Genomic DNA, 26,286 nt, shown 5'->3' on the forward strand with positions numbered 1-26,286 from the left:
AACAAAAACAAAACAAGGAAATTGAAATATTATCCGGCACTTCAGTCTTGACTACATGACCTTCCCTCTTTCTTTCACACCTCAGAATAAAATCTACATAATTTCCCCCCCACTTCTGGTAAGTCTCTAGTAACAGCCATTCGTTGTCTGAAAAAAATTCAATCTCTCTTGTAGCGCATGTTTACATATTTAAATACTGATATCAGAGGACAATGAATGCATTAGAAGCTGTTCGGCTTCCGGGTGGCAACTTTGAGCCACTAATATAATGTAATTCAAGCCATAACCAATGCAGAAACACTGATACAAGTCCTCTGGATACAGCTAAGTCTGGAGATTAACAACATTTGCAGTCAATCATGAGCTGAACAAGTCTCAGTAGCTGATAAGTACACACACAAAGACACACACACACACACACGCACACACACACTCTGGCATCATAAAGAGCCCCTGTTGGCGTGCCTGTGGGTATTGGAGTGTTTGGCCTCGGTATAAATTGGCTGCCAGCTGGAGCGACGGACACTGAAGGCCGGCATCAGTGGACGGAGCCAGGAGGAGAGGCCTCTTCTTGTTGTGGGAGCTTTTGGCTTCACTTCAAAACACACACACACACACACTCTCCTAGGCCACACACACCTCCGACACAAAAAAGTGCACAAAAATCTAAACATGCTCTTCTAGCCCAACTGTATACGTATTCACACATCCTCCGTCCGTCACACACACAGTTATTGTCTCCTCTTAATTCTGTTTGATGGCCCTCAATCCTCCAGCCAGGATTCGCTGCCTGTGGGGAAATCAGGCAGACAATAGACGCGATCCAAAGAGAAGCAGACTGCAGCGAGCCAGGAGGCCGGACGCGCTGCCAAGAAGCAGCAACACTTGAATAATTGAGCTTTGAGTTTGGGTTGTGAAGGCCAGGAGTGAAGTTAGTGAAGCTAATGTGGAATACGCCTCGCAGGTCAGACACAAACACAGAGAACAGACACAAAAACTGGAACTACTGGCTGTTTCTGCTTAAGTTCGTGTTTGGATTTACTTCTTAGGTCTAAATCAGTGGGCAACCTCCAGGGTCTGAAAAATGAAGCCAATGCAGAAGTGCCTTAAACTTGCATTCTTTCTAACAGCCAGCAGGGGGCGACTCCTCTGGTTGCAAAAAGAAGTCTGATTGTATAGAAGTCTATGAGAAAATGAGCCTACTTCTCACTTGATTTATTACATCAGTAAACATTTTAAACGTGAGTTTATGGTCTCAATCGCTGGTTTCAAGTCTTCTTCAATACAGCATGATGTTCATTTAGTAAACTATAGTCCCATTTAGAGTCAAACAGACCATAAAGCAGGGGATGCTTTAGGACGTGGCTACCTTGTGATTGACAGGTCGCTACCACGGCGTTGAACGATCTAGAAGTTGTTTGTCTTTTCGTCTTACAACTTTAACTCTTTCACAGTGTGTTTTCAGTTCATCAAAGATAACATTTTGGTCTTATTCAGCATTCAGTTGTACTTGACTCCGCTCTCTCGTGTCACTTCTTGTTGCAAAAAAACAAGATGAGATCGCCAAAAAAAACAAGATAGTGACGGCCAAAAAAAACAAGATGCCAACGGCAAAAAATGCCAAACTCGAGGCTTCATAACGATCCACAGTCCACAAACCAATGGATGATGTCACGGTGACTATATGTCCACTTCCTATATACAGTCTATGGTGTAAATGTAATTGTAGAGTAAGAAGGACATGTGGAAACCATTTAACAACAGTTTCATGTACTGTGCGATACCGAACTGGTAGCAAGTGCCAGAGATTGTGTCTCCTTCTTTGCTTCAAGCTAAGAGTGTATCAGAGTGAGCAGTGAGGAGGAAGAGTTGGTACATCGAGTACTTCTTTGTGTCACAAAGTGTCTCCCAGAGGCTGCAGACGAGAGACGCAAAGATTCAGAGATCTGATCACACTGACAAGATGACAAGGAAGTCAAACCACCAGATAAAAACTTGCATTTTATGTTAAGTTATTCTACACTCACTTTGCCAGGTAACCCGCCATCGATTGGAGGCATATTGACAACAGTTATTGACAGTGGGGGCAGCCCTCATGTCAGTCAAAATCAATTCTTTTGGAAAACAGAGAAAGTGGTTAGAAGAATTTTTTTTTTTATTCACCAGACAACGTAGGGAAACAAAACGTTTATTGTTCTGTCTTTTTTTCCACAAATGTGAAATGATCTTGGACAACGACTACACCTCGGGTGATTTTCCAGGAATAAAAACTGATTAATGTGTTCTTTGTAGCAGAATGAGTAAAGTTCCACATGTTTACTTCCTACTGGAGTTACTATTTATCTGAAGTCACGACAGCTGAAACAATTTGATTGACAGGCTAAGTGTTTTTTTCAAGCTAAACTGGCAAATATTCTCTGGTTACAGCTTCTCAAATGTGAGCATTTGCTGCTTTTCTTTGTCTTATGTTAGTCAACTAAACATATTTGGGTTTTTTGAAAAGACAAGCGATTCCAATAGGGCTGCACTAACGAACATTTTCATTGGCAATTAATTAGTTGATTATTTTCTTGATTAATCGATTAGTTGTTTGGTCTATAAAATGTAAGAAAATGTGGATGAGTGTTTCTCAAAGCCCAAGATGACGTCCTCAAATGTCTCGTTTGTCCACAACTCAAAGATATTCGGTTTACTGTCATAGAGGAGTAAAGAAACCAGAAACTATTCACATTTAAGAAGCTGGAAACAGAGAATTTTGAAACTGAGCAATTGATTATCAAAATAGTTGCCCATTATTTTAATAGTTGACAACAAATTGATTAATCAATTAATCTTTGCAGCTCTAGATTCCAATACGTCACTTTGGGCTCTGGGAAGTCACGACGGGCATTTTTCAGTATTTTCAGACATTTTATAGACAAAACTTTAATCAAGAAAACAGGGATTGTTCGTTACACACACTTTCACACGGATGTGACATAATGAGCACGATCCTTTTTGAACATTCATACGTCGTTGAAGCTTCATACAAGTTCTTTGAATGTAGTTCCAGACACATCATTTGCAAACTAACGGATGTCAAGAGTTGCTTTTTCTTTACTTGGTCACCTTAAGAGAAAGTTTTGCAACCACTATCAGTCTGCAATCAGCTTCCAGCTGTCACGACTTCAGGCAGATGATTAGGATCGATCCTAATCATTCACTTCACCTGCTCTGTGTTTAGACTAACTCTCCCCGTCATTACCGCCACTCCCTCCTGCAGTAACCTTTCCCACTGATTCCCATCACCTGACCATCTCCGCCCACTTACTCACCTGCTCCCCATTTCCCTGATTAGTGCAGCAGTTTATATACCGGCTCATCTCCACTCTCCAGTCTTTGCCAGACTGTCTAGATTGCATAAGGATTAGTTTGCCATCCTTTATTCTCCCTGTCTGACCCACAGTTTGATTTCTCTCTGCCTTGCTCCTTATTGGATTTGTCTGCCTGATCTACCTGATTTGCACCCTTTCCTGCCTTTCTTAACTGAGTAAACTTGGACTTTTATCTTAAGCCCCTTTCACACTAGACAAAAACCCACTAACACCTGGCTTTTGTCTTAAAAAGGAAAGGTTACAATCAGCATTCATTCTCAGAAAGAAATGACAGCAGTCGTCACGGGTATTTATCAGCTCCAGCTCCGATCAGCAGTGATGAAAACATGACACCCAGGTGGACACGTATTGAAGTTAAGATATAATAAATAAAGTCAACAGGGATTTGTACAATTATTCTAATTCATTAACGTACAAAACACAATTAATATGCTCTCCTCAAAGCCACCAGACTTCAGTCAGAAAACATACATTTTACCTCATTGAACATTGTAAAACACAGTTCAAACTCCACAGAAACTAAATAAAACTCATCAGAACCATCTTTGTTAGTCTTTCCACTGTTCCAACAATCACCAACTCTGGTTTGGTCAATATAAACCCCATACTTCACCGAGTTTGATGTGAAAAGAAACAGCCGTTATATGTGCTCATTAAAGCTACCAGACTCCATTCACAGAAACAGTCATTTTACCTTGCTGATAAAAATGCAAAATAAATCTCATCAAAACCATCTTTGTTAGTCTTTCCACTGTTCCAACAATCATCAACTCTGGTTTGAGAGTTTGAGAGACTGAACAGTCTATCATCTATTTTTAGCAGGCTTTCTCGTGTTTAAAAAACCTGCATACACGTACCAATTTTGGTGGGAAAACACAGGGTATTACCTGCCGTTCTGTGACTCGTGCTTCTGGGTTCAAGCTATTTTCTGAGCCTGAATTTATGTCTGAAAAGGCTAGAAGCCACTGTTAATTAAAAAACAGGGTTACTTTGGTCATTTTAGAGTTACCCATGAATTACTTTTGTAAACAGTATTCTTTCTAAAAAAGAGACACACTTTTTTTCGGAACGAAGGTCGATTTTCTGAGCTTTCACACAGCGAATAAAAGGCATCAACCAATCACGTTGAGTGGAGCGGTTTGAGTTTTGCCTATATTTATGAAACAACAACATGATGGCACTGTTGTCTGAACCAAAACGACAAACTTTATTACTCCTTTCAACCTTGACAAAGGCAGCGCAGACCAGATCCACTCCGTCTGTTCTTACCTTTCACAATAAAGGTAATAATAATTTTGTGACGTATATTTGTCATGCCCCCGGTGTGTAAAGGCCTTAAGTCCTTCAGTTTGTGCCCATCAAATGCACTGAACATTGACACCAAAAGGGTTTATGTTCTTTTCTTAATTTTATAAAAACTCAAACAAACGTTTCATGACTCAGACTCTTCGTTATCACCGACACAACCTATGTGTTCATGTTACGCATCCAAGGTCACAGCAATGACGCATCAGTTTTCGAACTACTCTGCTTGAGTGACTGTCCATGAAGGCCAGGATGATCCTGTTATTGATCTCAGGACCTGATTGTCTGATGAGAGTGGAGCAAGAAAAACAATCGCTACGCAGAATGTGGCGATCCCGTTTACCTACACGGACAAATTCAATACAGCGAGAGATTAGACGGTCAGAAAACAACCCGTTTAAAGACGACTCGGCGTGCTCATCTCTTTTGAAACATGTTATTGTGCTGCTGAAACCCAAGTGTGTCTGTCCCACATGCAACCAAGTGTGTGGACCAGTAGCGGTTTCCATCATGTACACCAGTTTGAGTCATGTGTAGCTCAAGGTGGGATGAGAAAAAAACTGAGGGGAAATTGGTCAGATTACAGCAGCAACACGGTTTCTTTCTGAGACAACAGCTCTCATGCTAAAAGGGTTGGGTATTCCCACCGGAGCCACTAGTACAAAGAAGCACATACTCCTGACACTGCAAGGAGCTTTGGATATACAGTATGTTTCCACTATTAGCATCACCAAATGGGCTTGTTATCCTTCCCGTTATTAAACACAGGCTCTGTTCTGGAGCACGGGGTGGTCCTACTGTGCAGACAGACAAAGACACAAACAGCGCCTGAACATAAGGAGAAGATATCAAAGAGTAAACAGTCCTAACAGCCAGAGGCTCAGGACACGTTGGCCACCCCGACGGCACGAAGACAAAAGAGATAAGCTTCAAATGAGGAAACGGAGGCTCTGGAGAAATCTCTTCAAACATGTTGTGCCTATTTCTTTCTATATCCCCATCTGCTAAAGAAGTACACTGAGTCCTGATAATTACATTTGCTTATAACAGCTCATAGGCTTCACTTATTTACTATTAATCCTGCCAGATATTTCTACTCTGTCTAGCTGCTAAATGCTCCACTATGTTCCCCAGCTTAGTCTTTAACTGTGTCTGTCTGCTGTCTGGTGCTGAGCAGGTAGGTTACAGTAGGTTTTTACTGCTTTTGAGAGCAGTGGGAATGAACCACAACAGTAAAGTAAGGGACCGGACGGCTATACAATGAGCTGAACTCACTATAAAGCTCCGTAAAGCCGAGGAGAGCTGCTGATTCATATGATAATTCTCTAGAGGTTCATCCCTCGGGCGACACCTCTCACATTGTGATATTGTTTCTCGAGCTTTAACGATTAATCAATTAGATGTCAACTATTAAATTAATCGCCAACTATTTTGATAATCGATTTTAATAATTCTTTCAGTAAGGAAAAAGTCTAAATTCTCTTGATTCCAGCTTCTTAAATGTGAATATTTTCTGGTTTCTTTACTCCTCTATGACAGTAAACTGAATATCTTTGAGTTGTGGACAAAACAAGACATTTGAGGACGTCATCAGGCTTTGGGAAACACTGATCTACATTTTTCAGCATTTTCTGTCATTTTATAAACAACCAATCAATTAATCAAGCAAATAATCAACGGATTAAATCGACAATGAAAATAATTAGTTGCAGCCCTAATGCCCCATTTGATATATTGTTATAAAAATAGAGAGTGGGGTGGCTGATGGGCGATATATAATGCAGATTTCTTTTTTGCATCTGATAAAATACAACAATTAAATAAATTCAACAAAATTGCTTAACTTAAATGACCATTTATTTAACATTGCATTATCTCTGTTTGCTTAAGTAGATACGCACTCTGTCTGTAGTGCACTTATTTTAAATTAGAAAAAATATAAACTAAACTAAAACTAAATTTTGTAAAATAAAAAATAGAGTTTTAGTGCACTTAACAACAGCATTCATCATCAGAGAGCATCATATCCTCGTTACTGAGTTTGAACACGCCAATTAGCTCAAAATGGCATTAACCGACTAACCGATTAATCAGTCTATCACTAATAAATATATTGATTATAGCTGCTTTAACAGCTTGTTTAAGTGACCTTTTGTTTTAATTTCAGTGACTTCTTTGGTGTTTGTAGCTGCGTTGTTTCTGCAGAACCCTTCAAAGATATCAATAGTTTGCACATGACTCCTCTTCAGTTTATTCCAAAACAAACAAGTGTTGTCAGTGGAAACATAAAATGCATCACATCCTCGGGGACGGGGTTGCTATTTTATTAGAAATATGTAGTACAACACGCTGGCCAAGAATTCACACAGCAAATGAAACAAGCTACAGCAACACTATAGAGGGATAGAAAAGACGTTTTTTCATATGAATACGGAAGATTGAGGATCTTTTTCTACACGTGATGGCCTGGACTGGTCGACATTGTTGATCATTAGAGTTCACAGCTCTGTTAAGCTCTTGATAACAGCTGGCCCTTGATCAACCACACCTACTGCAGCTACAGACATTCAACTGTAAACACTGATAACCTCTCCTGAACCCAACCAACCTTTGGTCCAGACAAGAAACCAGGAGGATTAATGTTGCTTGGCTTCATTAATACTCAGTGGTCGATTTGGCTTAAAAGCAGTCCACCAGACAGTACTGATACCAACAAAGAGTCAATCTGGACGAAGTCATTAAACACCAGTAATGAGCAGAGCTGACTGCTGCTCCCAGAGTGAAGGGAAACAAGGTGATAACGAGCATAACAGCTGTAAAAGTTGAAATTATTCAGAGAAATTCAGTGCTGGTATTAAAGGGACTGAAAATGTTCTTTGTCAACTGTCACACAATTGAAAGAAGCTGTCAAGATACCACAATACAAGGCTGTGTAATCTACAGAATATTCAGTATCACAGATATTAAAGCAGTCAGATTACACTGTATTACGACGCAGTGTGGCAGAAATATTATGAGTTTCTTGTGTTACAGTTCAGTGTTTACCGTGGCGTAGCAGATGGGTCGATAGCAGAAACTAAAAAGCTGATTGAAAAAACATAAATGAACCCGAGTCAACTACATCTCCGACCTCTAGACAGCCGATTGTGACGAGTGGATAAAATAAAAGGCTGTCAGAAGACTGAATGTGCCTGTTGTTTCCTCACAGAAATGTCAAATCCTCCCTTTCTTCTTCAGAGTCTCAGCAGTGATCCAGGCTTTGGTGCAACAGTGTAATCTCGGCTACATGTTGTCTCTTCTCTATCCCAGATAATCATCCTCAGGACCACCAGCAGTCGGCCAAATGGTGCTTTATTTTGGCGGGGGGCTGGTGCATTAGCCACGTGTAGCTCACCAGTCACACTGGAGGGGAACCAACTGGTCTCTTTTCTGTTCTAGAAAGCCTCTTGTCTGGTGAAATGTTTTGGCAGATGAAAATATGGATGAACTGGCAACTTTAGAAAGGTGAACAAATATTTCAAACCCTGACAGCTGCACGGAAGTAGTTAATTTACACTTCAAATAATGTACTTGTGTAAGTATTGCTATTAAGACAAAATATGAATATGACAACACAAATGTTTTGTAGCTCTGCGGCTTGCAGTATGATTCAGTTTGTATGTCTTTCTTATAAAATACACATACTGTTAACATTGTTTTTTTGCAACATAAGTTATATATCATTATCATTTGTGAAAACGCATTTACAAATCTTACATAAAATGAAAAATAAAGGCTTGGATTTTTGAGTTTGATTTTGCTTGTAATGAAGGAAACAGGAAATTAAACTTATTGCAGTGGCTCTGCAGACTGCATGACCGTGCTCTGCATGTCTGAGACACATTTTTGAGATCTGAGACAAAACCTCTTGGTTTCAACAATCAAACATTTCTGATTTCATTAAACAAAAACAAGATGCACCAGTAGGTGTAGCACCGAGGAGACGGGCCTGAGATGGGAGTAGTTTGTGCAACATGACACCTGTCTGGGAACAAAAATGTCTTGCAGGATTTTCTGCAGTGGTTTTTAGTAGAGATTAGAGATGGGTCATGATTTTTGATTTTTCAAATAATCGTTGTAAAAAAATCAAACAGTTTATGCAACTATTCTTCCCATCTTAAAAAATACATATTTCCCTTGTATTAACCGTTGCAGGCACTGCCTGAACGTGCCACACACGTTTTATTACCTGTAAAACGTGTGTGGCACGTTCAGTTAGGCTCTTTTCTGTCAGCACAGGGGTGTGTTCTTTCACAAACCCTCGTGCTCCCTCCGAAAGGAGAGGAGAGAGTTGGGTACCCGGAGGCGCACTTGGTTTAAGGTTCCGAATGACGGGCCAGGGATCTAGCAACCAACAACACAGGACACACTACATTTTGTTTTCCAAAGTTATTCCGGTTGTTTCACTGTCCAGGCTTATACAGGAAACCAATCTAAACGCCAATGATGTCATTACATTGTGTAATCTTCTTTTATTTACACTCGAGAGATCATTGAGGAGCTCATTTACAATGACATCGAGACAATTGCAAAAACAAAGAAAAGGAAAACAAAACAAAACAACATTGAGGTATACAAAAAGAGAAGCCATTATAAAAATGTTACTTAAAGAAAAAACTTAAAGAATTTGATAGATAAATCTGGATATTTAAGATGTAAAATACAGTATGAACTAAAGCCCTGGAATTTTGCATTACGATAATTTGACAGATTAAAATGTAAAATCAACTTTTATGTAGTAAATATACATTTACTTCCTGATGATAAGTCTATTGTCTGTTGCCACTTTAAGGCTTGAAGGGAAACAAGCAGTAGTGCTACATTAAACAGCAAAAGGCCAGGTGATTTATAGGTGGTCAGCACCTAAATTAATAATTAATAAAGAGATGAGATCCATCTGTCAGATTCAGCAGCTGATTGACGGATCAATCACTCCGTACGTCCGCTGTTAGCAGTTTATCAGAGCAGCACGTCACAATGTTGGGAACGTTATTAGAAAAAGTGGAGACAAAACAGCTCAATAAGGTGTTGATGTGTGAAGAAAAATCTCACCGCTGCACTGCAGGTGAGACAGCAGGCTATCAGCAGCGTTTTACCCAGTAGAGATTACTGGGACCAGTGGGCCAGAGACATGGACTACAAGTGTCTTTAAGCACGGCATTGAACATCCCAAATCCAGGATCACCGTTATAGCTGGATATCCCTGAGTCAGGTTGAGGAGTCGAGCAATTACAACCCAATGACACAACAAATAAAGATTGTGTTTGTGATAATGACAGCGCTGGCATTATCCAAGTCAGCGTTAGCGCGCTGCCTCTAAACTGTGGCTTGCTGGGAACATTTTTTACAGCCTCACAAACACAACTCACTTAAATTAACCGTCTGCCACGAGTTAGACTTTTACAGGCAGTTCTCTCGCTGTGACGGCGTCCTGAGGCTCAGCGCTCTTCCCCCTCCCGCCACGCTCAAAATAATCTGGATAAAAGCATGATTAGGACTCACACAAGCATTTGTCTGGTGGAGCAAAATCAAAGGATTAGCTTTTATCAGATAAAAGACAGTCTAGATATAGTTTGAAAGGCCATGCTTTTGTGACTTAATGCTGAGTATTATAATGAAATGTCATAGATTAAGTCATTATACTGTAGCAGCATGTGTGATTTAATGTAAATTAAAGAGAATTTGCTTCAGGCTGTGGTTTTATTGTTGCAATATACATTTCCTCCCCAGTTAGCCTACATGTCCGGCTCTGGTTAAAGTGACGTAGTTTCAATGTTGAAGTGTTATAATCACCGACCACATGTCACTTCAGTGTCACACTTCACCTAACGCAACCAGCCTGTCAGAAATGTCACTTCTTTAATGAACTGGGTGATGACAGCATGCAGGAGTCCACCACCTGCCACTTATCCTGACAATGCCTCAGTGATACACTATTTCAAACTTTTATTTACCCAGGGAGGGCTTGCTGAAAACACATTTTCTTTCAACATCTCTCTGCTTTATATTCTTAGTTACACCCAGTCAAACCACAGTCACCTACGTATATCTTAGCAGTTCCACTGGTGTGACTGGTGGGAGTTTTGTACTTTGCTTAAAGCCACATGAACAGTAGCAGGTCAGACAGGTGAAGGAGGGTGCTGGTCCTCTTTCCTGCCTTGGTTTTCCCAGCCAGAGGAGGAATTCACAGTAAAAGTATGACAATAACTTTTGGCCATTTAAGCCACAGCTTCTACATGCAGTATTTTATGTTTTTCAAATGAAGGCATGAATTCCCTTAAGACCTTTTACTTCCAGATATAAGGAGCATGCTGCTCTTCATTTCTCTGACACCACTGATTTTACAGCAGCAAGGAAACGATCTGATGACAGCCCGTGGTAGAGATAATGTGAAATTACAACCAGTAAGAATAGTATAATTTAGAGCTACGACTAAGGATTACTTTCAGTTTCAATTAATGTCGTTATTATTTCCATGATTAATCTTTCTTTTTTTACACCCTTATGAAATTGGTCCAATAGTCATTATTTGACTCGTGTGATTGGCTGGAGCTTAAAACACTAAATTTTGTGTATGTGCTGCACACACTTGGAGCATTTTGCAACGCACGTTAAAACTAAACACGATCGTACCTATAGTTCAATTTAAAGCCATAATTACAAACTACTCCGCTCTTGAATGTAACTGTTTTTAACTGTGTAATTATTCTGTTTTAATTGTACTCTTGATATCACTGAAAATGGGGGCATGCCCTCAATGATTCCTCGGGATTTAAATAAAGGTTGAAAGAATTAATAATCTTCTTTTTTTTCTATAAATTGCCCGAAAAACCCTGAAAAAAATGCTGATTATAATTTTCTTATAATCTTGAAATGACTTGATTTGCCGGCCAACAGTCCAAAAACTCAAAGATATTTAATTTACTATCATAGATGACAAAGATTACGATTAATTGACTATCAAAATAATTGACAATTAATTGGCTGTTGATCAACTAACAAACTCATTGACTGATAAAACTGATTCTCTTTTTTTGCTGTAGAGCAATTCAACAGATAAGCAGTGGAAAAAGAAACTTTTGCCTGTACGGTAACCTCTTGTTGGATTTCTGGGCGAATATAGTCGATGTATCGCCCACCCCTAGTATGACCTGTGAGCTTCTGTATGTGACATTTCCTCTTTTTATGTGTTCAGACATGATGGCTTTCACTCATCATGCCCACTTCACAAAACACAACAAAACTCACTTCCTGTGCACCAGAGAAAAACATACCAGGTGTTCAAACAAGGATCTGTAACCAATATATCATTAACTGGGGATATTAGCTAAAAGATGAATATACTGCAGATTATTACTAGTCCTAATACTGTAATATTGATGTTTAATCACATATTGACATGTTATCACGGAGAGTCTGACTCAGTACCTGTCACCTCTAATTAACACTTGTTACTGATGCAGAACACACACCGTTAAGAGGAAAATCCTCAGGTCAAAGTAGTCCTCTTGTGAAGCTCTTGGCCTACTGACCTCTATGATAATGACACCAGAGACCCTGAGGCCCAGAGAGGATTTGGGGGAGGGGAAAAGGTCCCAGTAACCACCGCCCTATACAGTGAGATCCGCCCTGCCAGGGGTCATTGGAGGACATTTTAAATGGTCACAGTGGCAGGAGGGAGAAGAGGAACTTAGAAAACCCCATTAGATTTCACCACCGATTTATCTGTTGACTGAATGTCTTATTTTTACATCCGAAGCTTCGATTGAGGAATTTGCTTTGAATGTCTGTCATCATCACCCTAAAAAAAAAAAAAAAATTCTCGAACAAAATCCTCAGTTTGAATAAAGTTATTCATCGGAATAAAATGAGTAAGCCTGAGTGTCCATATAGTGTTTTTTGTCTGAGCACTAGCGTCTTTTTTCAATTGTTACCAATGCGGAGAGCGTATGCAGCCGCTCTGTGCACGTAGTTGAAAATCTTTGAACTTTTCAGAAAGGCGCTGGTGTCTTCACTGTGGATGGATCGCTACCCAGCATCATGTCAGTGCTTTTCTGCCAAAAAACGCTATATGGACACTCTTTTTTTATTAAATCAAATGTCTTTTATATAACTCTTCAGTTTCGTCCACTTAAATACACGTAGGTGCGGTCTGACGACTACTGTGTGTGTGCTTGAGAGAGGGAGTGACAGGAGAAGAGAAGAAAGGCTATTACACGCACTGTTTCTGTAAGTTATTAATAAGTTAATCGGAACACGTCTTTGTCACCCGCCCACCCGAACCCGTGATGTTTAAGCTTACCCGAACCCACCCGTACCGGCTCGACCCGACCCGAGCATCACTACTACGCAGCCACCACTGGAATCTAATTCTACAAATAATATAATGGCGTACTAATACTAGTGCAGCCTCCTCTTTATCTGCAACTGTGCAGATACCGGGTTTAAACAGCATGAATAGACATGCCAAAAAAAAGCTGCACAGCATTCTAATGTCAATTTAGAATTTCAATGTCCTAATCCAATTACCTAAAACCCAAATTGAGGCCTTCAAATTGCTTCTTTTGTCCCAAATCAAACTAATTGAATTATACAACAATATAAAACGGAGAAAAGCAACAACCAAGACAAAAAAAAAAAAAAATTCAGAAGCGCACACCAGCAAATATTTGCTATTCTTTCCTTGAAAATGACTTGAATGGTGATCAATTGTCAGTTCATTTTCTGATTGATCAAGTAATCTATTAATCAACTTTCAACCTCCTCCACTGAATATCTGCGGTAAGGTAATACATCCTTATCTGTTGTCCACGTTAGACGTACATTGTGTAAAAACATGTACGGATGCATCATGTTCAATAGCTGTAAATCAAACTGTTACATTTTAGACTGAACAAATGGCAATCGTTTCCCATTTCTATTTCTCAAATGTAAACATATTCAAATGCACCATTCAATCTGCGGTGGAGAAGCTACTTGCTGCAACACGGAGGATGCAATGAGCCATTACGTGGGTTTGTTGGTTAACAGGCTTGCAGCCGTGTAGCGCTGTCTTGCTTTTCCAGTTTTAACCACAAACCGTGGGCTCCAGGCCGCAGGCAAAGACAGGGTGAGTCGCACACAGACCCAGAGATGACAGTTATTACCCATTTACTGTACAAGCTGGGCTCCAGCACGAGGCAAGCAAGTAATTAATTCCTCATTTGGCTCACCGACGTTCATTTACGATGGCTTTCTGGCCTCGTTAAACTGACAGAGATGCTAAATAGTACTGTCACTTGAGCGTCGCTGTGTTACACACTTTCATGAGATGTTGGTGTAAACGCAGACCTTCGCTGACCCTTGACCCGGTTTATCAAACAGCTGACAGACCACTAAATAAAAGCTGACCTGTGAAATTGTCTGTTTGGTTTCTTTTCATGAGAGCCTGAAATTGTGTAAATGTTGCCACACAACTGTCGTGGTGGTGGTGTGCTGATGAAATAATCAAGCATCTCAAATTCAATTTTATGAATCATATACCTCTTTCTCATGTCTTATTTGCTGGCAGTGAGAAGACGCTGAGCACTCTCTGTCCATAACACCCATCATTTGTTGGGTTTCCTGTGAATCATTCAACTGAAAGCTGAGTGGGCAGCAGGACTCTAGTAATCAGTGTTATCTAAAATGCACAATATGTATCTGGTCCGTCTTACAATTGTATCTGCACTATAAGAAGGCAGAAATGTTAAGAACGTAAAACAAAGAAAACTGTTTCAAGTTGTGTTTTTTACTTGTTAAACAACTTAATATATAATAGTAATAATAAGAGATTGTTTTCTTCTTGGAGCCATAAAGATAAGTTGAGTCATAAATGGCCACAATAACATTTACAGCATAGGAAGTGATATATCTTGGCCGTCAGTGAGAGCTGTTGGTGGAATAATGTGTAAATATAAGAAAAGTGGCCTATAAGAAGTAGGGCTGGGCAATATATCGATATTGTGATATGAAACTAGATATTGTCTTAGATTATTGGATATTGTAATATCGTAATATGGCATAAGTGTTGTCTTTTCCTGGTTTTAAAGGCTGCATTACAGTAAAGTGATGTAATTCTCTGAACTTACCAGATTCTTCTAGCTGTTCTATTATTTGCCTTTACACACTTAGTCACTATATCCACATTACTGATGATTGTCAAAAATCTCATTGTATAAATATTTGGTGAAAGCAACAAAAGACAACTCTACATATCGTTGCAATATCAATATCGAGGTATTTGGTCAAATATATCATGATATTTGAATTTCTCCATATCAGCCTTACTGAGGAGTAGGAGAAATATGACAGAAAGCCAATGTTTTAAAGATGATTAATGCATTCAGCAACATCCTTCTTGATTTTGGCTTTAGCTCTACCAACTACTCCAAAGACATGTGTCAAACAGCTGGGGGTTGGCGTTTTGGTGTGAATCATGAGGCAGAGCTGAAGTTATCGGTTACCAGTCAAGACCAGTGCAGAAAATAAACATGTGCAACTTTTGCTATTGAGATGGACAAGTCACAATTTTGAATACCTCCAATATGGCTGTTGATAGGGGTGTAACGATTCATCTACTACATCGATGTATCGATTTATATTCCTACGATCCAACTACATCGATAGGTACTCGGCAAGTTGTCCTTCATGGGAGACGTATGTCGATATAAAATCGATTTGAAATACAAAAATCGATTGTATCGATACTTACGATTTGCACCTTGTATTTAAGGATGACAAACGTTAAATTAAAGTGTTTTTTAGCACTTTTATTACTAAAGAAATGTTAAAAGTAACTCCGGTTTACTCTCCAGACATGCGCCAGCTTGCCAGCTCTGCCCTCTGCAGCACGAGAGCTCATCCATGTTGTGCATGCAGACGAACGGCTTACTATACTCCTCGCTCTCTCACCCGGTAATGGCGTGGAGGGAGGCGGGCACCGGTCTGCATGAGCTGCTGGCGCTGCGGTGCAGAGGAGCCGTCGGCAGAGTTTCATGCACCATCAATCCACTTGACGAGGGCGGCTTCACCCACAGGTGCTTTCCCCGTGTGCTGTAATTTTTTCATTCAGAGAAAATGACTTTCCTTTCCCCATTATGATATCAACTGTATGTGCATGCAGCATCAGCCTCATGTATCCAGCCGGAAAGCAGACGGTCCGCGAGGCAAATTATCAAGGGAGTAAAATGAAAAACAAAACAGAAATTCAACTAACGTTAGTCTAACATAGTTTTAAAATGTTTTTCCTTATGTTTTCATGTATGAAAAGACCCCAAATGAACCCTCTAGGTGGACTACTTGATTACTATATGCAAATTATTTAAACAACGTTAGTATAGGAATGATTCTGTCCCAAGCTTTTTGATCACTATAAGCGGTTGATCACTGTATTATTGCTCTACCGTTTATATTGAAAATGAGGACAGAAGCAGCGGGTTAAACCACTGTTCATTTAACTTGAATAGAAGTTGGTTTATTATATTTTTTGTTAGATATTGCACTGCCTTGTATCTTGAGAACTGAACCAGCAGGTCCTGCAGTTGCACTTTTTATTATTTTCAAATAAAAGGTGTATGTATTTGCCATTAATCGTTGTTTACTTGTTTATATCCATAATTAATTTATCCCCAATTCCCTTACAAGAAAAACTTTGAGGAATCCTGACCTGGGGTCTCATTTATAAAACAGTGCGTAGGATCCATACTAAAAATGTACGTGCGCACAAAAGCCGAAAATGGCGTACGCCAAAAAAAAATGAGATTTATAAACCGTGCGTACGCACACCTGCACGCAATGTTCCCTTTATAAATCACACTCCACCTGGAAATGTGCGCACGTGGATCCGCCTCATATTCCGCCCTCTACACGCCCACATTCAACCATAAATGGTCCATGCAAAACACCTAATTAATGTTTCTGCATGTGAATGAGCCTGTTTGATCTTTACGGTAAATCACGGCAACTACCGAGAGGAAGACCGAGAAAAGGGGTTTTTCTGACATAGAGATCAAGGGTGCTTGTAGTTGAAGAGGTCTCTGAACACTCGTTCCCTCTTAATTCTGTTATACACGTCATTTAGTCCTCAGTGCCGGTATATCCACCAGCACCATGCAGCATGTTACCAGTGTCACTGCAGTGTTTATATCTTTACAGCAATCGATTTCATCGATTCACAACTTGCCAAAATGATCAAGACAATCAGTGAAATCCAATCTAATAAAACATAAATAAATTAATAAGTCACGTCATCACTGCAGCGATTTTACACAACAACTTTATGAAAACGAATATGGTACTTGGTGATATCTGCACACTATTAGAAGATATTATTAAAACTATTGGCGCTCTGCTCTGCCATTCTTTAATGCTATTTGATATAATCTTGGATTTCTACAACCGATGATGAGGATTTCAACAGCTGCTCCACAGCTGACTGCGAGTGTCGGTAGTCAGCACCCTCTCCTCTGAGCTCCGGAGGTGGAGGGACTGTGATGGTGACACAGCGCTGATGAGATATTGAGCAGAATTTGATTTGAGTTGGCTGATATATTTTACATTTGTAAGGTGCTTGTAGAATAGTTATGGCTCAATAGCACAAATAACACTGCTTTTAAATGTTTATGATGAAGTGGATAGGGCCTATAAGTATGAAGTGAAGTTAAATGTGTGAGAGGCATCATTATACGTATAATGACATTTAATGTCTACAGTCTGGCTTCAATTCAACACCTCACCATCTGCGTCTCCAGTTTCCCCTGCCTCGGTGCCTCCATAATGTGCGTACGCACGGGTCAAAGTTTCCGTACCGGTGCGCACATTCTCCCGTCAAGTTTGTTTTTATAGATCACAACTATTGCGTGGGAAGTGGCGTACGCACATTTCAGGCCCCGTTTTGTGTGTACGCAACGGTTATAAATGAGACCCCTGCTCTGTCCAGTATCAGCTATTTATTTCACAGTCACACTGATTGAATCTTTGGCAAAAAAAGTTACTGTATCGATTTCAAATCATTGAATCGTATCCTATCGCTCTAAATGAGCCAAACATCATCCTTGAATCGTATCGGAACCATGAAAATCGTATCGTATCATTGTAAAAACGTATCGTTACACCCCTAGCTGTTGATGTATTCTCACACAACGGTTCGTATGATATCTTATGAAAAAGTTAGTCCTCCTTTTTCGTACGTTTTCCTACGAATGTCCAGCAACACGTGTCAATTTCCGCTCGTTACATGCATACAGTCTTTTCAAAATAAACTTCCGTCTTCACAGGAAACAACTTGGTTAGGTTTAGGAAAAGATTGTGGTTAGGTTTAAAATAACTCCGAAAGTGGCGTTACTTAAGTACGTCATTTACGTGACAAATAAATCAACGCTGACTTCTGGTTTCACACGGGACACGAACACCGGTCTCCTTGGTGAAAGTCTGGTGTTTTTAGACCCAGACATCCACCCTGACCTCCTCCCTACGCCGCTCTTTATATTTCTTGGTCTCTTGATTACATGAATTACACACAAATTGATTTTGTGGGACATACACATATTACTTTTCGTAGGAATTGCTACGAACGGTGTATGAGACCAGCCTGGATGGTTACATCATCTGAAAGCCAGAAGAGAAACCCTTCCAGAGCAGCTTTCAGCATTCATACACTTTATGTACACTGTCTTCATTAACCTGACTGAGCTAACAAGTGAGTCTGGAAGCCGCCCAGCTCCTGTTTCTTAGCCCGTCACTCCACTACATAACAAACAAGCTCAAAAATGAACCGCGGAGCACAACGTTTAAGAAAAACGTTGTTCCCCCTGAGTAAAAAAATCCTCCGGAATAAAGAGTAGCCTTCAGAAACACTTGACTGTTTTCTCTCCACCTCAACCTGTCTCAGTGTCTGTCAGCTGGTGTTTTAAATGTCAACATAAAAGCAAGTGAAACCATTTAAATTCACACATCCTGTTGGCGACCAGTTACACAAGATGTTGACATAAAACAGATAGGATCAGTGAAAGCAGAAGCAAGGCCGTGAATCTTATCTGCAGAGTCTGAACAGCCAGCGTGGCCCCACCTGACCCGAGGATATTATTCTGCTCTGATTTAATGTGTATTCTTGTGTCCTCTGTTCTTAATGCTGCTCCACATATTTATATATGCTCTGGCTACAAAGGAGTTATTCATCCCACTGCCGAAAGGACTAATTTTTCTTACCATTTTCTTCAGTGAGGGATTTCTATGTCCTCTGGTCTTAATAGTGACTCAGGAAAATGAATCATCAATATAGAGTGCTATTGCAGAACATAAGCCGTGTGTCATTTGTACGCCATGTGTCCTGTACTGACTGCAATGCTATGATAAGAGTTACTGACGTAGTATAAAAAGCAAGAAAGACCACTTTGAGGTGGATGGGTCCACCAACAAACGCCGGACTTTTACCCAGGAGAGCGGTGTTTCGAGACCGTTGTTTTGCCTTGAAAGTTGTGTTAGTGACATTTGTCGTGTAACAATTGTCACGTGTTTTCTGTAGTCGTGTTACGTTGTTTCCGTACATGTTTTACTATGTTTACTTACTTATCTTAAGCCAAACCATGACGTTTTCCCTTGCCCTAACCAAGTGGTTTTCTTGCCTAAACCTAACTGCGGACGTTTGTTTGGTGTACGTATTGCTTGTTGAATACAGCGACTGTAATCTACTTTACTTTTTCCGCAGAATTAATTCCTCAGTTCTTATCAAAGTGTTCAAAGAAACTGTGTTGAGGAGGAAGTGAGACCGAACGGTGCTGCCGAGGCTTTAAACTGCAGCCTGATTTGCAGGCGAGGGATTCTCCACAGTTGCTCAGTAGCTCATTTAGGAAGAGATAATTTCCTGTCACAAGAAAAAGACAAATGCATCTGCTGGAGGTTTTATCACTATTTTTTTCATTATCAAGCAGCCCTAAAGAGGCCACATCCTGCTTGCCTGTCCTGTAGGGCAGACAGTTTTATCTGACCGCCCAGCGGGACCATTAACAGTGTTTAAACAGAGCAGGGGACGCATGTTTCAGGGTAATGGGTCAAAATAAATGTTAATTTTTAGTCAATATGAGTTAGAAATCCTGCTATAGCTTTAAAAACAACCCATTAGATGTTATTCAATTACAGGTCAGAGGTCAGCTGTGCAGAGAAGCGGCGGGTCATTTGGGGTTTCCCTGCAAAGTGAGCAGAAACCTGACATGAGAGTTGACGCTTGGCCGGCATGTGCGGTGTTATGCAACAGCCATATCATATGGTATCGCTTGAGTAAGAGCCAAGTTACACTTGGGTGGCCAAGAAGCATCATTCAGGTCAGCGAGGTCCTTCAGGGGGTCGAGGTTCAGATTACAGCTATGAAAGGCCACATCTTTACGTAAGAATACAACAGTTTACATTAGAAAGTGAGGCTGCGGTAGAGAAGAGCATCCTTCACTTGTGATTGACGCTCTAAAAGTAAGCAAAATGAATCAAAAGAGTGAGTGAAAGCCTCATCGAGGGGACGCCGGACTCAGATCTCTTTCCTCTCTGATGGTATAAAGCATCAGAGAGCGGCTCAGCTCTTAAAACACGAGCACGCCCGGGTGCAGCTAGAAGCAGCATGTTGCAGGATTGAGGCTATTGAAGCTCAGAGAAAACACTTCTTGCACACTGTGTGTGTGTATCACAAATTGTATAATTAGCAGGTAAAACGTGAGTCAAGCGCTTTAATAATCAAGCACCCTGTTAGTCAGGTTATGGAGGTTCACGCATCTTTGTCAGTTACACTTCCACTCCTGTTTGAAGCTGCCAACGTGCACGATGACGAAGCCATGGGGGCGGCTTTAACGTCAATATACAGACGCTGCTGCCCTCGCCTGAACTCAACACAGAGATGGTTAACAATCGTAGGTTTCCCTGCTCAGTGTGAATGTCTGTGGTTCACAGTGCACGCAAGCATCGATGTGATGATGTGCAAATCACAAGATAGACGTCTATGCTACAATTAGGCTACATTTGGCTGAAAAGTCAAAGATTTTAGACATCTAGGTTGCATGTCGGGAGTTGTTTCAGCGTTTCAGTGAATACATTTAAATGTGAAGCAGGTCTTGACTACACATTGAAATTAACTCTCCATCTTATCAAGTAATTTGTGTCCTACAAACCTACCTACAAAAGTGCTGAAAGAATATTTCAACCTGATTTAGTGTCAATGAAGAAAGAATAAGGCAGGTCTCTGCACAACAATGAGGACAAATGTTCATGCGTTATAAGAAAATTAAACTTTAACAATTCCCAACATCCCTAACAAAGGTCCAAACTAGGGCTGTCCTGAATACCATTTTTTGGGCTTCGAAGCGTCGGGGAGAAATATTCAAACCTTCGGGTCAGTGTCGCTGCCGCACTACTGTACACACACACACCTCGACACATGACGAACAGCAATATCCATCTGAGAATAACCAATATTGTATATGAATAATGTTGTAGGATTAACCCTTATTTCATGGGCTATTTGGGGATTTCTACATTATTATTACATACTTCCATCTAGGGATGCACCGATACCACTTTTTTTCAAATCGAGTACGAGTACAAGTACTTACATTTGTGTACTCGCCGATACGAGTACTTCTATGTGCCAAAAAAACCTCGTTAACAGCCAGCTGGAGGGTGTGAGCGACACACAAGCTGAGGAGTCCCACATACGAGGTGGTGCGCCGCGACCGGCTCTAGGTCAGCTGGGAAAGGCTCGGGGCGAAAGTGGTTCGCGGCCACAGCTTACAGCGCTCCTCGCCCGGACCTCGCCGCGGCCCACGTAAAAGGCGCCAGGGTTCTGTGCCGTTGTCGGCAACCCACCCGACCCGTCTTGAAACATGGACCAAGGAGACTAACGCACGCGCGAGTTAGAGGGTGCAAGCAAAACCCCGTGGCGCAATGAAGGTAAGGGCCGGCGCGCGCCGAATGAGGTGGGATCCCGGCCCAGTGGAGTCGGGCGCACCACCGGCCCGTCTCGCCCGCACCGTCGGTGAGGTGGAGCGTGAGGACCCGAAAGATGGTGACAAGAGGTTAACGTCGCGCTGATGTAAAGTGGTATCGGAGCCGTTTTGCGAGTACGAGTATGAGTACATGAGCACTGGTTTCGGTATCGGTGCATCCCTACTTCCATCCATCCATTATCTGTAGCCGCTTATCCTATTCAGGGTGGCGGGGGAGCTGGAGCCTATCCCAGCTGACATAGCGCAAAAGCGGGGTACACCCTGGACAAGTTATTACATACTTATATATACATTAAGGTAGCATTCGAATACTGATTTGGAGGTCAATTACCATGGCAACGGTCAAATCTTTGAAGCATTGGGGTCAGCCCTCGTAGGAGCCATGTATTTTATTTGTGGTATTCTGTTTGTGTTTGGTGTAATATGCCTCCAAGCGCTAAAGGGGTATGGTGTAGGCAGAGGACGGCCTCAGGTAGCTCCTATAAGCCACATCATGCCATTTCCACAGGTGCAGCTGATTAGGAGAAGCAAATAGTTTTTGACTGTGCTTACTTAGGACAGAGTGTGTGTGCTCTATTGTGTTTCGTATGAGGTTATTTTGTGTGTATCAAAAGGACATCGTGTTCTGGTTTGTCTCAACCAAGAGATTAAAACTTATTAGAAGTGACGGACACGGACGGACGTGATGGGCAAATAAACGCCATGTTATAAAGTATTAGAAAACTGTATGTTCGGAGCACACATCTAAAACAACACTCACCAATCAGCAGCCAGTAGCGGCTAAAAGTATAGGAAGTTAGTCACTACAGCCGTAGACCAAACACGTTGGTCCAACATGTTTTAAAATAAAAACAAATACTCTGCTTCGAGTGATTATTTATGTCTGCCACAAAATAGTTATAATTTCCTTGATAAAAACTCTTTAAATGACATCTCCTCTTTCTCACTCATTGACCAAGATCTACGACAATGCAAGAAGTCAAATCACTGGACACAAAATGTTCCTTGTGTTTGAGCGCTGGATGCCTCAAACATCACATCACACTTTTTTGGGAACTATTTGGGATGTCACAAAAATCCTGCATTCACTTGGATCTAGTGTGAGCACACAGGGGAGAGAGTTTGCTTCTCGGATTTGTGCATACAGCATCCTGGTGTCAAAGGACTTAATGATCAGAGTGATTTTATACAGATGTGTCTGAGACCATGCATATATATATATATATATATATAGTCAACCACAACATTTAGCCCAGTTTCATCTAGTTTGACCTGCTAATCAGCCCCAACCAACCATGCTTCCTGTGTTGCAGAGTCTCTTGTTAGGAGAAGTAAGATATTTTAGCAGCAACAAACTGCACAGACTTGTTGGCTGCTCTCTGCATGCCTTTCCCCCCCCACCACAATGTCACACACAGGGCTCCTCGCTGCAGCAGCAGCAGTCTGGCGAGGGGCGACATCCACCCTGAAGAAGAAGGCAAAAATGCACCAACTTTTCTGTCTTGATTTAATCCAAACCTCATGTAGATCCTCTCTCACACACAAACACACACACAGACAGAGTGAACTTTGGACAGCAGTGAGGAAGAGAGAGGTTAATGGTGGAGACTCAATGGGGAAAGAGAGACTTGGTGTTTTGGCTGTAGAGAAACAACAGCATTTAAACATGACGAGACAGGCAGCCTCCTCCTCTCCTCTCTTCTCCTCTCCTCTCCGGCCCGGCTAACCGTGTGCATCCCGGCTACTAGCTCCACAAGCCGCCGTTCAGATGCATGTTTCCCCGTTAAAAACACCCCCATCCCCGGTGTGCTGCTGCAGGGCCCCGGCGCCGCCATCCACCACCACATAGACCCATAAAACAACACGTATATAGCAGCAGCATGCCTCCGTATAGCACCGAGCGGAAAGAGAGAGAGAGACATGCAGAGAAAAAGATATGAGGAGGAGGAGGAGAGGTGGGCAACAAACCAGAGGGTAAAAACCGGTGTTTGACCCACCGGGGACGGGACATGAAGAGGACCGAGTCCAGTTAGACGAACTAACCTGTTTGGGGAGCAGCACGGTCCGCTGGATATCGGGTTGAATCCGAGTTAAATCCACTAGCAGTACAACAAAGAGGCGAAAATGACCGAGCGGCCGCGGAACAGGCCGAAACAGCAACTCCTGGAGCAGCGAGGGCGCATGCGCAGAGCGAGGAGGAGGAGGAGGAGGAGAAGAAGAGGGGGTGAGGGGTAGATGAGTGCAACTCAGTTTAAAATTGATCCTCTGAGTGTGTCATTCATTATTCATTTTTTTTTTTTGAAGGAAATAGCTTCAGTTCGATGGTTGTTTTCATTGTGTGTGTGTGTGTGGGTGTGGGGGAAACCCAAAAGACAACACAAATACAGCTTTATTAGCCTCCCTCTGTCTGCACAAATCCAGTTATGAATGTGCCAAATATGCTCTATACATAGTCAAAAAAAAAATACAAAAATAGGAACCTATCAAACTGTGAAACGCAATGAAAATAAAAGTTGTAGATGTAGAAAGAAAATAGTGTAAAAGTCCATCCATCCACCCATTTTCATCCACTAGCCCCTCTGTCTGCACAAATACAGTCAATAAACCTTCATTCATTTAGTAAAAATCTGTATAGGACAACGAAAGTAAAACAGGTCTTATTGGAATTTCACAGGAAACAATATTTAAAAATTGATATTGTGACATATAGGTACAACACATGAGATGCTGTTAAAGAGGAAATCACATCCCGGTGATATATACACGTGTAAGAAGTTACAAACAGTCCCTTTAAAATGAATCACATAAGTCCACCTTTTTTTAACCAAGATTTTTGTTTTTACATCAGTTTCCACAATCAAGAATTAACCTTTAATCTCAACTTTAAGTGCTTAGAATAATGGAAATATGAACACGTACAATTTCCATGTCAAATGAGCAAACTCCCACCTACTGAGGAAGACAATGTGATGCGATCAAAAGCTGCAAAACAGCCACCTTGTGGTGAGACCGTCAACTAAATAAGATTAAGTCAGCTCAGCTTTATTTACCCATATTTATTAATGTGCCAAAATGCTCTGTATATAGTAAAATAAAAAAAATAGAAACCTATCAAAACGTAAATACAATGAAAATAAAAGTTGTAGAAAAAAAAAAAAAAGTGTAAAAGTCCATCCATCCACCCATTTTCATCTACTTATCACAGGGGCAGGAGGCTAAGCAGGGTATTCTAGACATCCCTCACAGCGTTTTCCAGCTCTTCCTGCATGGGAATCCAACAAATAACAAATCACTGTGCAACATAGGAAAGTGCAACAATACCAGTTTTATCATTTTTAAGCAAATCTAAAGAAAACATATAGGGTGTCTCTGTAACAGAAATGCTGCTGGCACTGCTGGAAACATCAGGGGATCATCGTTACAGCTGGGAACTAAGGACAACAAACTTGGCGTTTTTTGTCCATCTGACAAACTTTAAAAAAAAAAAAATGCAGATGAAGGTGACAAATCATTGAACTGTACCTGCAAATGTGGAGTTGTATAAAGGCTTACATGCTGGCAGCTTTTCCCCCGGGGATCAATAAAGTATTTGTGATTCTGATTCTTCAGATACAGGTAGGCAGGTGGGTCCAGGTCCAGGTCCAGGTAAAGGGGCAGTGTCAGGGTAAGGTTCCGGTTCCAGAAAAGTTCAAAGCTCATGTCGGTAGGTCTACATGAACTGAGCGGCTGATGAGGGAATGAGATGCAGGTGAGCGGTGAAGGCCAGGTAACTGATGAGGGAAGTAGGAACAGGTGTGTGGAAAATGGTAATGAATGGGGCATTCAGGGAACGTGAAATACAAACTGTGACAAAAAAAATTAACTAAAAAATCCCCGATACGAGTTGAAGACTGATGTATATGTATCATACCGTTAAAGTGCAACAGATGCAGCTTTTCAGCAGTGTTACAGTGACTTTTATTCTGTATTTTACCAGCTTATTATGCTGATGTGTTTTACCCTTTTTAATTTGCTTTTGTCACTTGTTGCATTTATGAAACGGTGGAAAATGTAAGATATAAAAGACAGAACTTTATTTATCCCGAGGGAAATTGTTGTGCAAATATAAAATATCGATAAAGGTGCAAGTATATCCAAAATATACAGGAATGAGAAGTGGATTTGCACCTTAAGTTGCCATCATCCAACTTAATATCAAATAGAAAATAACACTTTGTGTGAGTAAGTCCTTTATATGGTTAATTTAAAATCATGAACCTAAACATTACAGCTTCAAACTTATCTTTGAAGCTTTCAAAAGCTTTCTACACTCACCAATGGAGGAAACTGTAAATACTAACAGTGCAATTTCTTTCTGTGGTCGATGCACAAATAATAGATCCCAGCAGGTTTATGGCCAAAAATGCTATAATTGTCAAGGCAATTTTATTTATAGAGCACCATTTAGACACAAGACTATTCAAAGCGCCTTACAGGGGCATATCATATTAAATATATTACATTAAAGGTTCTTTATATGATATCCAGAGCATTAATATAGCAGCAAACAACTATTGTCTAAAGAT

General features: G+C 40.9%; 1 protein-coding gene across 2 annotated transcripts in view; it reads right to left on the minus strand.

The window, feature by feature from the left end:
• pcgf3 (polycomb group ring finger 3) overlaps positions 1–25,438 on the minus strand; it is a 74,299-nt gene extending 48,861 nt beyond the window's left edge. The window contains exon 1 of one of the 2 annotated variants that reach the window (XM_074649037.1): positions 25,244–25,438. The gene's annotated coding sequence lies outside the window, so the exon portion shown is untranslated. Of the gene's footprint in view, positions 1–23,764; positions 23,923–25,243 lie in introns of those variants that run through there. The other variant, XM_074649036.1, reaches the window with a different exon arrangement.
• Positions 25,439–26,286: the final 848 nt, after the last annotated feature.

This window comes from Sebastes fasciatus, chromosome 10 (genome assembly GCF_043250625.1).
Source record: "Sebastes fasciatus isolate fSebFas1 chromosome 10, fSebFas1.pri, whole genome shotgun sequence".
Taxonomy (NCBI): domain Eukaryota; kingdom Metazoa; phylum Chordata; class Actinopteri; order Perciformes; family Sebastidae; genus Sebastes; species Sebastes fasciatus.